Here is a 13,527-nt window from a genome sequence, read left to right as displayed (position 1 = left end):
TTGATTATTTTAATTTTACTCATGAGGAAACTAAGCTCTAAGATACTAAGGAGTTAGGTAACGTCTCAACTTTATTCAACTAAAAAGTGGCATAGAATTAAAATCAGGCAGTTTGATTTGGGTACATACATTCTTTTTCAAAATTTTTTGTTTTCATCTACTTGAAAGGTAGAGTGACAGGGAGAGAATGTGAATGAGAAATCGATTTTCCATCCTCTGGTTCACTTTCCATATGTCCTCAATAGCCAGGGCTGGGCCAGGCTGAAGCCAAAGAGTCTAGAATTCCACGGAGGTCTCCCACATGAGTGTCGGGGACCCAAGCACTTGGGTCAGCATCTGTTATCTCCTAGGATGCATTAGCAGGAAGGTAGATTAGAAGCAGAGTAGCTGGGACTTGTGCTGGTACTCTGATGTGGGATGTGGGCATTCCACGCCGTAGCTTAATCCAATGTACCATAAGGTCTGCCTCTTCTTCCACCATAAGATCATTTATTAAAGAAGGAATAAAAGCCATATGGAGAATGGTCTAGATAAAGGGATAAAACACAGTCAGTTTCTGTAAATGACTACACAATTCAGCTATGTTTTTCAGCACCCAAAGCAAATGGGAAATTATATGATTTACTAGACCAAGAAACCTGAAAACATTTTCTGAGATCCAAGAGAAGTTAATAATTATAGTCATATTAGATGTGTGGGGGGGGGTGAGTGGGAGGGAATTAGGGAATTTGATAGTACACATCAGCTTACAAAGGATTTTATTAAACGCTGAAATAGATTTTACTTGAACAAAGGTAAAGTAGTAAATTGAAGTTCTGTAAAAACACTTAGAAATAAATTAACATAGTACATTTATGTATGTATTTATACACAGAAGAGAAAGGCTGGTTAGCAGTGGTTTTCAAATTATATATTATAAACCATAGTGGGACATGAAATTAATTGAGTCAATCATAACCAGTCTAAAAATGTATATGGGAGAGAGAGAGTGTGTATGTGTGTGTATTTATGTCTCAAGTTTAAACAAGCATATTGTTTAGTAAAACATTTTTATGTCTATGGTTTTATATCTTATAAGTGTAATCCATATTGTTTTAAAAACAATTTTGAAAGCACTGCTCTAACATTGACTATTCATCTCAACTATCAGCTATCTCAGCTGAGATCTTGTCAAATGCTCCATCAAGAGAATCAGACTGAAGTCATTAGAGGGTGCATGGAATACACTTTGAGTTGATGAATAAAAGGAGACTCTCACACTTTAAATTTCTGGGAGAGAAGTAGTAAGGAAGTTACTTTGTAAATGAAGAGGTTTTTATTTGTGCTGAGAATGGGAGTATATCATTTCTGCAGAGGGTGACCGCAGAAAATATACAGGAAGGACAAAAGCATTTCCTATGAAGCATGAAATCTATTTGATCTATTCAGTGCATGAATGACCTCTCTCTCTGCCCCATGCACCACAGTTAGGATGACCATGTGTCTTAGACAGTTCTGGTTGCATAGTTGTCCTGGTATAATTATTAATAGCTTGCCCTTCCACTCTCAAAAATGTCCTGTTTGGATGATAAATTGCATGACCACCCTCTCTATAGAGAGGAAAACCTTCTCCTGGCTGGAAAGAAATATCTGTAGGGAAAGGTTGTGTACCAAATATGTTCTATCCTTTTACTCAAAGTATGACTTCATTGTGCCATTCTTTCTACTGGAAAATCTTCTGAGAAACATTTGTTAGAGGAAGCTATTTATTTTTTAAGAGCAAAGCAGGGTTTCTCAGACTGAAGCACAAGGATTTGGGGATTATCAGATGATTCTCAGCAAATGAAGCTCCCCATGAGAATCTGGTTAATTTTATATTATATTTTGATGCTATTCCAATTTTATTTTTGTAAAGCCTTTACTTTCAGATTGATGGAAATAGCTTACAGGTTCACATAAAAAAAACAGACATTATTACATTTGAGTGAAGACAACGTAGTAAGAAAAGTCTAATGGGTGTCAGCTAATGTTGAAGCTGAAGTTCAGAGATTATGACATGCTGTAGGGCTGAAAGGAGTGGAAAATTAGCATTTCTCTCCTCCCTCATCATCCTCTCATTCAACAGAATCCACACCAGTCTCCTCATCATCCTTCTCTTGGACAGTTATGTCCTCACAAGCTTCAGAAAACTCTCTCTCGCATCCCCTCAACCCACATACCAATGAACAAAGGCACACCTGGCACACATCAGGTCAAACTTTTGGTCCAGGTGAGCCCAGGCTCTCACAATGGTGTTGCTCAGCATGCACACAGCTCACAGCACCTTGGCCGGTCTCCACTGGGCACCACAGTTGGAGGATGGTAATTAATACTGATTTTGAAGCCAATGGGGTACCAATCCACAAAATGGATGCTGTTCTTGGTGTTAAAGGTGGTTATGACAGCACTGACATCTTTGGGAACCACGTCACCATAGACTACCAGGGACGAAGCCATGTATTTACGAAGCCATGTAAGGGTCACATTTTCACCATCCAGTTAGCTGGCTCAAAGCAAGCACTGGTAATCTCTGATATGCAATGCTGTTCATGGTAGGCTTTCTCAGCAGAGATGCCAGGGGCATATGTAGCCAGAGAGAAGTGTATGCAGGTATAGGGCTCCAGGTTGGCCTGGAATTCAGGGCCTGGAATTCAACATTCAGGGCTCCATCAAATCAGAGGAAAGCTGTGATAGATGACATAATCTAGCTATTAAGGCAGTTCAGATTAGTGTAGGCTGGGTACGTAATATTGAGATTTCTATGACAGATGTCATAGATGGCCTCGTTGTTTACCATGAAGGCACAGAGTGCTCCAGGGTGGTGTGAGTGTTGAGCATGGAGTTGTAGGGCTTCATCACAGCTGTTGAAACATGGGGGTCTGGGTAGATGGTGAATTCCAGCTTGGACTTTGTGCTGTAATTGACAGAGAGACATTCCATCAGCAGGGAAGTAAACCCAGAACCTGTTCCCCCCACCAAAGCTGTGGAAAACTGAGAAGCCCACAGGCTTGGACACTGGTCAGCCGGTTTGCAAATTTGGTCCAAGATGAGGTCAGTGATCCCCTTGCCAATGGTATAGTGCCCATGGGCAGAGTTATTGGCAGCCATCTTTCTTGCCTGTGGAAGAGTTCGCAGTAGGTGCTCGTGAGAACTTACTCAACGGCCATAGGCTTCAGGTCTACAAACAATGCCAAGGGACCAGACTTGCCAACGCTGGCCTCACTGAAGATGTTGAAGTTTTCTCCTCACCCACCGGTCTTGTCACTTGGCATCTGGCCATGAGGAGGGATGCCATTTTCTAGGAAGTAGAGCTCCCAGTGGACACCAAGCTTGGTTGAAGAGGATAAAGTTGCACTCATGTATGTTGGCTATGGGTTAGGAGGCAAAGCTGTCAGGAGCAGATGGCAGGTCCTGGTTACCATTCCTGACAAACTGAAAGTCAAGGGAAGTAACACACTTCTAAATTTTTACAAATATAAGGTACCTATGCTCTGCCTCATCTGGATGGATAGTTGATAGAAAATGCTTTAGGGGGCTGGCGCCGTGGCTCACTTAGTTAATCCTCCGCCAGCAGCGCCAGCATCCCATATGGGCACTGGGTTCTAGTCCTCCTCTTCCAGTCCAGCTCTCTGCTGTGGCCCGGGAAGGCAGTGGAGGATGGCCCAACTGCTTGGGCCCCTGCATCCGCATGGGAGACCAGGAGGAAGCACCTGGCTCCTGGCTTCGGATCGGCGTAGCTCCAGCCGTAGCGGCCATTTGGAAGGTGAACCAATGGAAGGAAGACCTTTCTCTCTGTCTCTCTCTCTCTCACTGTCTAACTCTGCCTGTCAAATAAATTAAAAAAGAAAATGATGCTTTAGAAAGCATTTTTAGGGGTTGGCACTGTGGCGCAGTAGGTTAATCTCACTCCTGCAGCACCAGCATCCCATATGGGTGCCAGTTTTAGTCCCAGCTGCTTCTCTTCTGATCCAGCTCTCTGCTATGGCCTGGGAAAACAGTGGAAGATGGCACAAGTGCTTGGGCCCCTCCATCCCTGTGGGAGACCCTGAAGAAGCTCCTGGCTCCTGGTTTCAGAGTGGCCCAGCTCCAGGAGTGAACCAGTTGATGGAAGACCTCTCTCTCTGTCTCCTTCTCTCACTGTAACTAAATAAATACAATCTTTAAAAAAAAAAGAAAGCATTTCTGTCATTGTCAAGGCAATATTATTTTAGTATTCATAAAATAATAACTTTTAAATACAGAAGCTATTTTTTAATATATAGATTCTGAAAGTTGGAGACAAAATGGCATCACAGGACATCATGAAAATGAAGGGGTTTTTTTGGCAGTTAAAATAGGGAAAACTGATGGGACAACTGAGAAATCACAAGAACAATACTTGAGACATACTACCCTACTAGATCTTAATAGCAACTGCCATGTTTAGATTTTATGTGGCGACATAATTTCAACAGGACAGCATCATCTAGGATGTTAAATAAACACTACCTATCTTACTTTTTATTAATTAATTAATTAAGTAATTAATTTGAAAGGCAGAGTAACAGAGAGAGAAAGATAAAGAGAATCTTCCATCCTGTGGTTCCCTCTCCAAACAGCAGCAATGGCCAGGGCTGGGCCAGGCCAAGGCAGGAGCCAAAAGCTTCATTCAGATCTCCCACATGGGAGCAGAGTCCTAAGAACTTGGGCCATCTTCCATTGCTTTCCCAGGTGCACAATTAAAGAGCTGGATCGAAGTGGAGCAGCTGGATCTTGAAATGGGGCCCATTTGGGATGCCGAGGCTGTGGGTGGTACCTAAACCCACTGTGCCACAGCACTGGGCCCTCTATTTTACTTTTTTCAACTGTTAAAAATTCTTATAGCTTTGTGGATTTTAGCATTGTACAAAACTATAGATTTAAAAAATTTTATGTATAATTCTATTTGTTCATCCCCCCCCAAAATTTTAATACAATACCAGAACCCTAGAGCTGTTTATTTTTTAAAAGGGGTATGTATAAGTGGCTGCTTCAAATTTCATAAAAAATGAATTAAATAATGTTTATTTGGTGAAAAAATAAAAGCCATGTGCAGTTTTCACTAACATGCATTTGCTATAAACTTTTTGAAGACACTCTTATTACCAAATTTGATATAGATAAAACTGACATAATACTTGGAAAGAGACTGGTTTGCAGCAAAAGGGAAACAGACAATTGGGCTTTCTGGCATGTTGGCATAACAGAAATGCCAGCTTAGCAACATGAATGCAATTGCCAAGAATGTGAACATACCCAGCTGTCCACTTCAACTAGGTTCTTACAGCTGCCACTCCATTGTCAGTAAGGTTCCCTACTCATACCTTATTCTTCTGTTAAACCGTGACTTATGTTGGTTTTTCCCGCTTGGCCTTTTACTTTCTTCCTTGACTTTTGTACAGGGTATTATCCCTTTGCCTCTACCTCCGTTATAGGAAAGGTAATTTTTCCAAGAGTGGATTCAATAAAATGATAAGTGTAGGATGGGTGTTTTAGTGCAGCAGATTAGCTTGGGATGCAAACAGCCCATATTGGAAATCTTAGTTTGAGTCCTTGCTAAGCTGTGCTTCCAATCCAGCTTCCTGCTAATGTGCCTGGCAAATAGTAGATGATGGCACAAGTGCTTGGATTCCTGTGACCTATGTGAAAGACGCTCCTGGTTGCTGGCTGTTGTGGGCATTTAAGGAGTGGACCAATATATGGAAGATCTCATATTCTCCCACCTCCTGCCATGTGTGTCTCTCTCCCTCTGTCACTCTGCCTTTCAAATATATTTTTAAAAAATCTTTAAATAAATGCAAGATGACAAGCATGTAAATACTTAGAACAGTCCCTGTAATATGGTAATGTTTCAAAATATGTATTCAATTTATTTAGAGATAATCTCTCTTAAAGATTAGGCAAAGTTTAGAAAGTTTGGGATCTTACTGACAGAATTTGTGGACTCAAAAGGCTTCCATAGCCTTGGCAGCTCACATCAAGGGCCTTGAGTGATCACTGATGTCATAAATGAGAGTGTCAACTGTTAAATCAACAACAGGAGTCACTGTGCACTTACTCACCACATAGGACCTCTGTCCTTAATGAGTTGTACACTGGGCCAGTGCTGTGGTGTAGCTGGTAAAATCTGTAGTGCTGGCATCCCATATGGGTTCTGGTTTGAGTTCCGGCTACCCACTTTTGATCCAGCTCTCTGCTATGGCCTGGGAAAACAGCAGAAGATGGCCCAAGTCCTTGGGCCCCTGCACCCATGTGGGAGACCCAGAAGAACCTCCTGGCTCCTGGCTTTGGATCAGCACAGCTCCAGCCATTGCGGCCAACTGGGGAGTGAACCAATGGATGGAAGACTTCTCTCTCTCTTTTTGTGTAATTCTTTCAAATAAACAAATAAATCTAAAAAAAAAATAAAATGAATTGTAGTATGAGAATTAACAGTAAAAGTTTTTTTTAAAGATTTATTTATTTATTTGAAAGTCAGTGTTACACAAAGAGAGGAGAGGCAGAGAGAGAGGTCTTCCATCTGCTGGTTCACCCCCCAATTGGGTGCAATGGCTGGAGCTGTGCCAATCCAAAGCCAAGAATCAGGAGCATCTTCTGGATCTCCAATGTGCATGCAGAACCAAGGACTTGAGCCATCTTCTGCTGCTTTCCCAGGCCATAGCAGAGAGCTGGTTGAGAAGAGGAGCAGCCAGGACTCAAACCGGCACCCATATGGGATGCCGGCACTGCAGGAGAGCGCTTTACATGCTACACCACAGCATTGGCCCCAAAACTTGTTTTCAAAGAGTATTTTATACTTTGTGTGTCTGTGTGGGTGCAAACTGTTGAAATCTTTACTTAGTATAGAGTTGGTCTTCTGTATATAGTTAATTTAAAACGAATCTTAATGAAGAATGGGATGGGAGAGGGAGTAGGAGGTGGGACGGGAGTCAGGGTGGGAAGGCGGGTACGGAGCTACTATATTCCTAAACCTGTACCTATGAAATTTGTATTCATTAAATAAAAGCTTTCTTTAAAAAAAAGAAGCAAAGTTAAGTTATCCCTCTATCTTTGTCCTCTTCTCAAAGTGGTTTTGGTTATTTTAAGTCCTTTGCATTTTCATATGATTTTAAAAAAATTTTATTTGACAGCTAACATTATATGTATTTATCTTGTGTGATATATTGAAGTATTTATACCTTTTGAAATGGCTAAATCTAGCTAATTCACAAGTGTGTTACCTCAGATAGTTATTTTTATTTTGAGAGCACTTAAAATTCATGCTTTTTACATCTTTCATGAATATCAGTACAATATAGAATCAGTTTCTCAATGTCTAGTTCTAAAGAAAACTCCATGTTGGGTTTTCTGTCTACACAAATGGTACATCTCTTCATTATGGTTTAAATTTCTGTCACTATTACTTTGTAATTTACAGTGTAAGTGTGTTACACCTCCTTTGTCAGATTTATTCCCAAGTTATTTCATATTAGGGGTGATATTTTAATTTCCTTTTGTTCATATATACAGATACAATAGTGCTTTATGTGTTGCCTTTATATTCTATAAATTTAATAAATTCATTTGTAAGTTCTAGTAGTTTAAAAAAAGAAAGTTTGGGATCTGTTTATTGTCACATATCAAATTAAGGCAAAATTCATATTAAATCACACTAATTTTCACATTTACAAAAAAAAACCTTTTGTGGTAAGTGGTGAGCTTATAAAGAACAAGATTTTTCTATAGTTTCTTAAGGTGCTACTTTAATAATCTATTTTTGATTGTCCTTGATATGCTGAAGTATAATTCCTTTTTCTATTTTAGGACATTCTCATCTGCTGTTCTGCCCTTGGATATTCCTTGCAGGTTTGAAGAGTCCTCCGGAAGACAATTATGGATTTATCCATTGACATTCCAACCTTATTATTGAGCCTATTTCATCTTGAAATTTTCCCATATTGTATGCATGCCTAAGCATGCCTGTAAGATAGTGGATTCTCTATTTAATTTACATCTTTCAATTCAAAGCACAAGCTTTTGAAAGTGGATTGACTATTCTTTCAATTCACTATGGAAAAACAGTATTATAGTCTAAAATATACCTGTAGTATAGCCAGACAAGATATTAGAGCAACAACAACAAAAAAGACTATATTTTAAGATATCTGGATCACTATACAAAATAACCTGAGGTTCCCTAGTAGAATTCTAGCTAATTATAGAGGGAAACTTGGGGCAAGTGACTTAAAGGACATCCCAACTAAGGAACTGGGACACTTTAACCATTTTGGAAATTAGATTTCCTCAGTAGGATTATTCAACTTTTGATGAAAAAAGTAAAAAGAAGATGTAATTCATAAAATAATGAAAGACCCAGATTTCAAGGCAAAAAGGACTTGTATGAAATGCTAAGAGCTTAGATCTCATCCTGCAGATAATGGGGAGTTACTGAAGAATTTTTAAGCAGGAAAATGACTTGATAGGATTTTGTAGGAAAAGCACTTTGGTAGCAACAGTGTACATTTGGAGTTGTGAGCATCAGGTGGGAAGAAAATCCAACAGCCTAGGCCACTTTAACTAAGGCAACGCCAAAGGCACTAAGAGAGAATAACAACAACAATGACAATAATCAAAGGTAGGACTTGTTTGTCACCTAGACATGAGAGTGAAGAGGAAAGAGAACATGACTCTCAAGTCTCTGACTTGTGTCACAGATGGATGGATGGTGGTACTTTTAAATAAAATGAAGAGAGAGTATGAATCAGGAGAGTTAGAAGTAAGGATGTTCACTCTGAAGGCCACAATTTTCCCAATGAACTGGAAGGTAGGGACATTTTCTGAAAGAAAGAAGTGCTTATATAGGAGATATGTAAAGTTTGGAAAAGTCACTCATGGAAATGCAAAAGGAAGCTAGCCAAGGAACGGACAAATTTATTGAGTATAAAAATCTAAGGAGAGGTGTGTGTGCATGAATTTGTGGTATAATATGTACAGTTGTGTAAATTTGTAGGATATCAATTTGTATTGCAACTGATTTTCTTTTTGTTCGAATGATGCTCAGCCATTGTTATTATTAGTAGAAGAATGAACTATGGAACTACAGAATAGGATTGTAAGGTTTTTTTAAGATTTTTATTTTTATTTGAAAGACAGAGTTACAGAGAGAGATAGAGACAAAGAGAGAGAGAGAGAGAGGTCCTCCATCTGCTGGTTCACTCCCCAGATGGCCACAATGGCCAGAGCTGCGCCAATCTGAAGCCAGGAGCCAGGAGTCTCTTCTGGGTCTCCCACATGGGTGCAGGAGCCCAAGGACTTGGGCCATCTTCTACTGCTTTCCCAGGAAACAGCAGAGAGCTGGATTAGAAGTGGAGCAGCTGGGACTAGAACCGGTGCCCATATGGGATGCCGGCGCTTCAGGCAGGGCTTTAACCCACTGTGCCACAGCACCGGCCCCAGGATTGTAGATTTAAATATCAAGTGCAATGTTACTGTAAGAGCAGGAAGAAGATGAGAACTCCATGAAAGAAAAGTTTTAAAGAATCAATCATAAGGCCAGGATGGAAAAAGAAAGAAAATCAGGAGTGGAAAGGATAATCTCTGAGAACAAAAGTATAAAAACAGGTGTCAAGGAAATAGAATTACTGTATGTTAAAAATGATAGAGTGATAAAGATGAAATAAAAAGTACTGCTATTAAATTTTCTTAAGTGGAAAAATTCTAGATCTGTTTTGTCCAGATCCGTGTTTAGCTACTAGCCACATGTGGCTATTTATATTTAAATTAATTGAAAAGAATGTTCCTTAGTGTTGCACTTGCCACATTTCAAATAGGCTATCATGATGTACATATTGGATAGGATGAATAAAACATTCACATCATGCAGAAAGGTCCACTGGAAAGTGTAGCTCTTGATAATTCATGTTCCAGGGAATGCCCAGAAATCTGAGTACTGAAGATAGTGGAGACAACAGCTGCTGAAGGAGAGGCAATTAAGAACCCAGGAAGGTAGGATCTTGGGTAGGTTTTCCACAGAGATGTTGAATTCAACCTGTAGGTTGGCAAGTTTTAACAGAAAATGTATGAGTTAGACAGTAAACTCCTCCGTGATTATAGAGTGCATGACTTGATAGATGAACTAAACTTTGTTGGGAGTTGTAATGAGCTTTGTGACAGTGTATCCTAAGCCCTGTATGGTTTATTGTATTGTCCCTTGCTCCCTAAATATGCTTGCTTGACTGACTCAGTCTTGGTCCTATTTCCTGAGTGATATCCCAGATTCCACTTAAACTTTTTCTCATTTAAAAAGAAAATCACCTAGAATCTTCTAATCCATAGTCAGACGCGTTATCCATTGCGCCACTGGCCCACCCACTATCTGCTTCTCCTGGTCTCCCAAGCGGGTGCAGGGCCCAAGCACTTGGGCCATCCTTCACTGCACTCCCAGGCCACAGCAGAGAGCTGGACTGGAAGAGGGGCAACCGGGACAGAATTTGGCTCCCCGACCAGGACTAGAACCCGGTGTGCTGGTGCTGCAGGCAGAGGATTGGCCTAGTGAGCCACTGCACTGACCATTTGCAACAAAATGGAGGAATCTGGAAAACATTATGCTGAATGAATTAAGCCAGTCCCAAAGGGAAAAATAACATATGTTCTCCCTGATCGGTGACAACTAACTGAGCACCAAAAGGGAAACCTGTTGAAGTGAAATGGACACTATGAGAAACAGTGACTTGATCAACCCTTGTCCTGACTGTTGCTGTACAATGTAATACTTTATCCATTTTAGTATTTTTTTTGTTCTAGTACTATTGGTTGAACTCTGTAATTAACACACAATTATTCTTAGGTGTTTAAATTTAACTGAAAAGTGATCCCTGTTAAATATTAGAGTGGGAATAAGAGAGGGAGAAGATGTACAATTTGGGACATGCTCAATCGGACTTGCCCCAAATGGTGAAGTTAGAATGTGCCAGGGGATTCCAATTCAATCCCATCAAGGTGGCATGTACCAATGCCATCTCACTAGTCCAAGTGATCAATTTCAGTTCACAATTGATCACACTGATAGGTCTAAGAATCAAAGGGATCACACAAACAAGACTAGTGTTTGGAATACTAACTGATAGAAAAAAAAAAAAAAAGGGAGAGAACGATCCAACATGGGAAGTGGGATCCACAGAAGACTCATAGAATGGCAGATGTCCTAAATAGCACTTTGGTCTCAGAATCAGCCCTTAAGGGAGTCGGATATGGCTGAAGAGCCCATGAGAGTATTTTAGGCATGAAAAGCCAAGACACTCTGGCAAAAAAAAAAAAAAAAAAAAAAAAAAACACCCTCTGTTTCCACCCGGTCACGAACCGGGGACCTTTCGCGTGTTAGGCAAATGTGATAACCACTACACTACGGAAATCTTTACTTAATGTATGCTAAACTGATCATCTGTATATAAAGAGAATCGAAAATGAATCTTGATGTGAATGAAAGGGGAGAGAGAGTGGGAAAGGGGAGGGTGGCGGGTGGGAGGGACGTTATGGGGGGGAAAGCCATTGTAATCCATAAGCTGTACTTTGGAAATTTATATTCATTAAATAAAAGTTTAAAAAAAAACCTAAATGAAAGATCTCTGCGAGTGAGATCCCAGTGGAAAGAACAGGGCCATCAAAGAAGGAGGTACCTTTCTCTGAAGGGAGGAGAGAACTTCCACTTTGACTATGACCCTGTCTGAGTAAGATCGAAATCGGCGAACTCAAAAGGCTTCCATAGCCTTGTTATCTCATGACTAGAGCCTAGGGAGAACACTGACACCATAAACAAGAGTGTCACATTGTTAAGTCAACAACAGGAGTCACTGTGTACTTACTTCTCATGTGGGATCTGTCCTTAATGTGTTTTCCAATGTGAAGTAATGCTATAACTAGTACTGAAACAGTATTTTACACTTTGTGTTTCTGTGTGGGTGCAAACTGATGAAATCTTTACTTAATATATACTAAATCGATCTTCTGTATGTAAAGATAATTGAAAATGAGTCTTGATGTGAATGGAATGGGAGAGGGAGCGGGAGATGGGAGGGGTGCTAGTGGGAGGGAAGTTATGGGGGGTGAGCCTTTGTAATCCATAAACTGTACTTTGGAAATTTATATTCACTAAATAAAGTTAAAAAAAAAAAAGAAAAGAAAAAAAAAAGAAAATCATCTCTTCTGATGTATGAGGCTGCTTGTGCCAATTCAATTCTGTGGGACAGAAAAGGGAGCTACTGTATTACCTTTGTGGTTTTTTTTGTTTGTTTGTTTTGTTTTGTTTTGTTTTTTGACAGGCAGAGTGGACAGTGAGAGAGAGAGACAGAGAGAAAGGTCTTCCTTTTCCGTTGGTTCACCCTCCAGTGGCTGCCGTGGCTGGCGCGCTGTGGCCGGCACATGGCGCTGATCCGAAGGCAGGAGCCAGGTGCTTCTCCTGGTCTCCCATGGGGTGCAGGGCCCAAGCACTTGGGCCATCCTCCACTGCACTCCTGGGCCACAGCAGAGAGGTGGACTGGAAGAGGGGCAACTGGGACAGAATCCGGCACCACGACTGGGACTAGAACCTGGTGTGCTGGTGCTGCAGGCGGAGGATTAGCCTATTGACCCACAGCGCCGCCGGCCATGTATTACCTTTGTAAGGATAAGGTAATCAGGTAGCTGAAAATACTGCATCCAGGGGTACAGGCAGTTACAGATTTTTACGGAAGACTCAACAGAGATTATCCATATTAGTATACATGACACAGTAATCTTTTGTTGAAGAATACAATTTAATTTGTCTAGGGTTGTTGTATTAATTAAACACATTCTGTTATCATCTAGGACTTACATTTAAGTTTTATGATTAATTTAAAAGGGATCTCTAGCATGCGGAATCTGATATAGCTAGCTTATTGACTGTTCATGGCCAAAGGTTATCACATACAACAATTTCCAGTGGCACCAGAGCTACCTGTCATGACAATATCCTGGCCCCCTTTCTTTTCTTGAGAGTTGGCAGTTAAAGGTATTGCCCACAGTAAACCTTCTTTATTAACATCAATTCATGAGTCAGCACAAATCATCCAGGCCTCTTATTCCACTACCCTTCAACCCATTGATTATTATGATACCCAAGCAAGAAAAGATTTACCATTTTAGAAAGGTTACTAACACCATATTTGGATGAATAAACGAAGAATGTTTTTCTCCATAACATTAACAATTGTAAAAACCTTTTCTATTTTCACCCTAGCTAATCCCTCTGAATTTTGTCCATTTTCGTTAATGTCTGCAACTTTATTGCCATTTGTTTTCATGAACTGGAAAGAAGCTGGCTACTATGGTCCTCTTTCATATTTTTCAATGGATCATACGTTTTCAGTCTGTCGATTATGCAAGGTTGTGTAGTTATTTGTGTGTAATAGGCTCTTCCATAGCAATATGCAGTGGAAAATTCCTTTTGACAAGCCATAGCAAGCTTAATTGAGTCATGACGTATACCATTAAACA

The 13,527-nt window shown here is 40.3% G+C and overlaps 1 non-coding gene and 1 pseudogene across 1 annotated transcript; both read right to left on the bottom strand.

The window, feature by feature from the left end:
• Window positions 1-2,097: 2,097 nt before the first annotated feature.
• LOC100337745 (tubulin alpha chain-like) lies at window positions 2,098-3,517 on the bottom strand (annotated as a pseudogene).
• Window positions 3,518-11,353: 7,836 nt separating this feature from the next.
• TRNAV-AAC (transfer RNA valine (anticodon AAC)) lies at window positions 11,354-11,426 on the bottom strand. Its single transcript has one exon. It is a non-coding gene; the product is annotated as a tRNA-Val (tRNA).
• Between the last annotated feature and the right edge of the window lie 2,101 nt (window positions 11,427-13,527).

Source organism: Oryctolagus cuniculus, chromosome 4 (assembly GCF_964237555.1).
Source record: "Oryctolagus cuniculus chromosome 4, mOryCun1.1, whole genome shotgun sequence".
Taxonomy (NCBI): domain Eukaryota; kingdom Metazoa; phylum Chordata; class Mammalia; order Lagomorpha; family Leporidae; genus Oryctolagus; species Oryctolagus cuniculus.
Note: the sequence above shows the minus strand (reverse complement) of the source record. Positions and strands in the feature narration are given on the sequence as shown.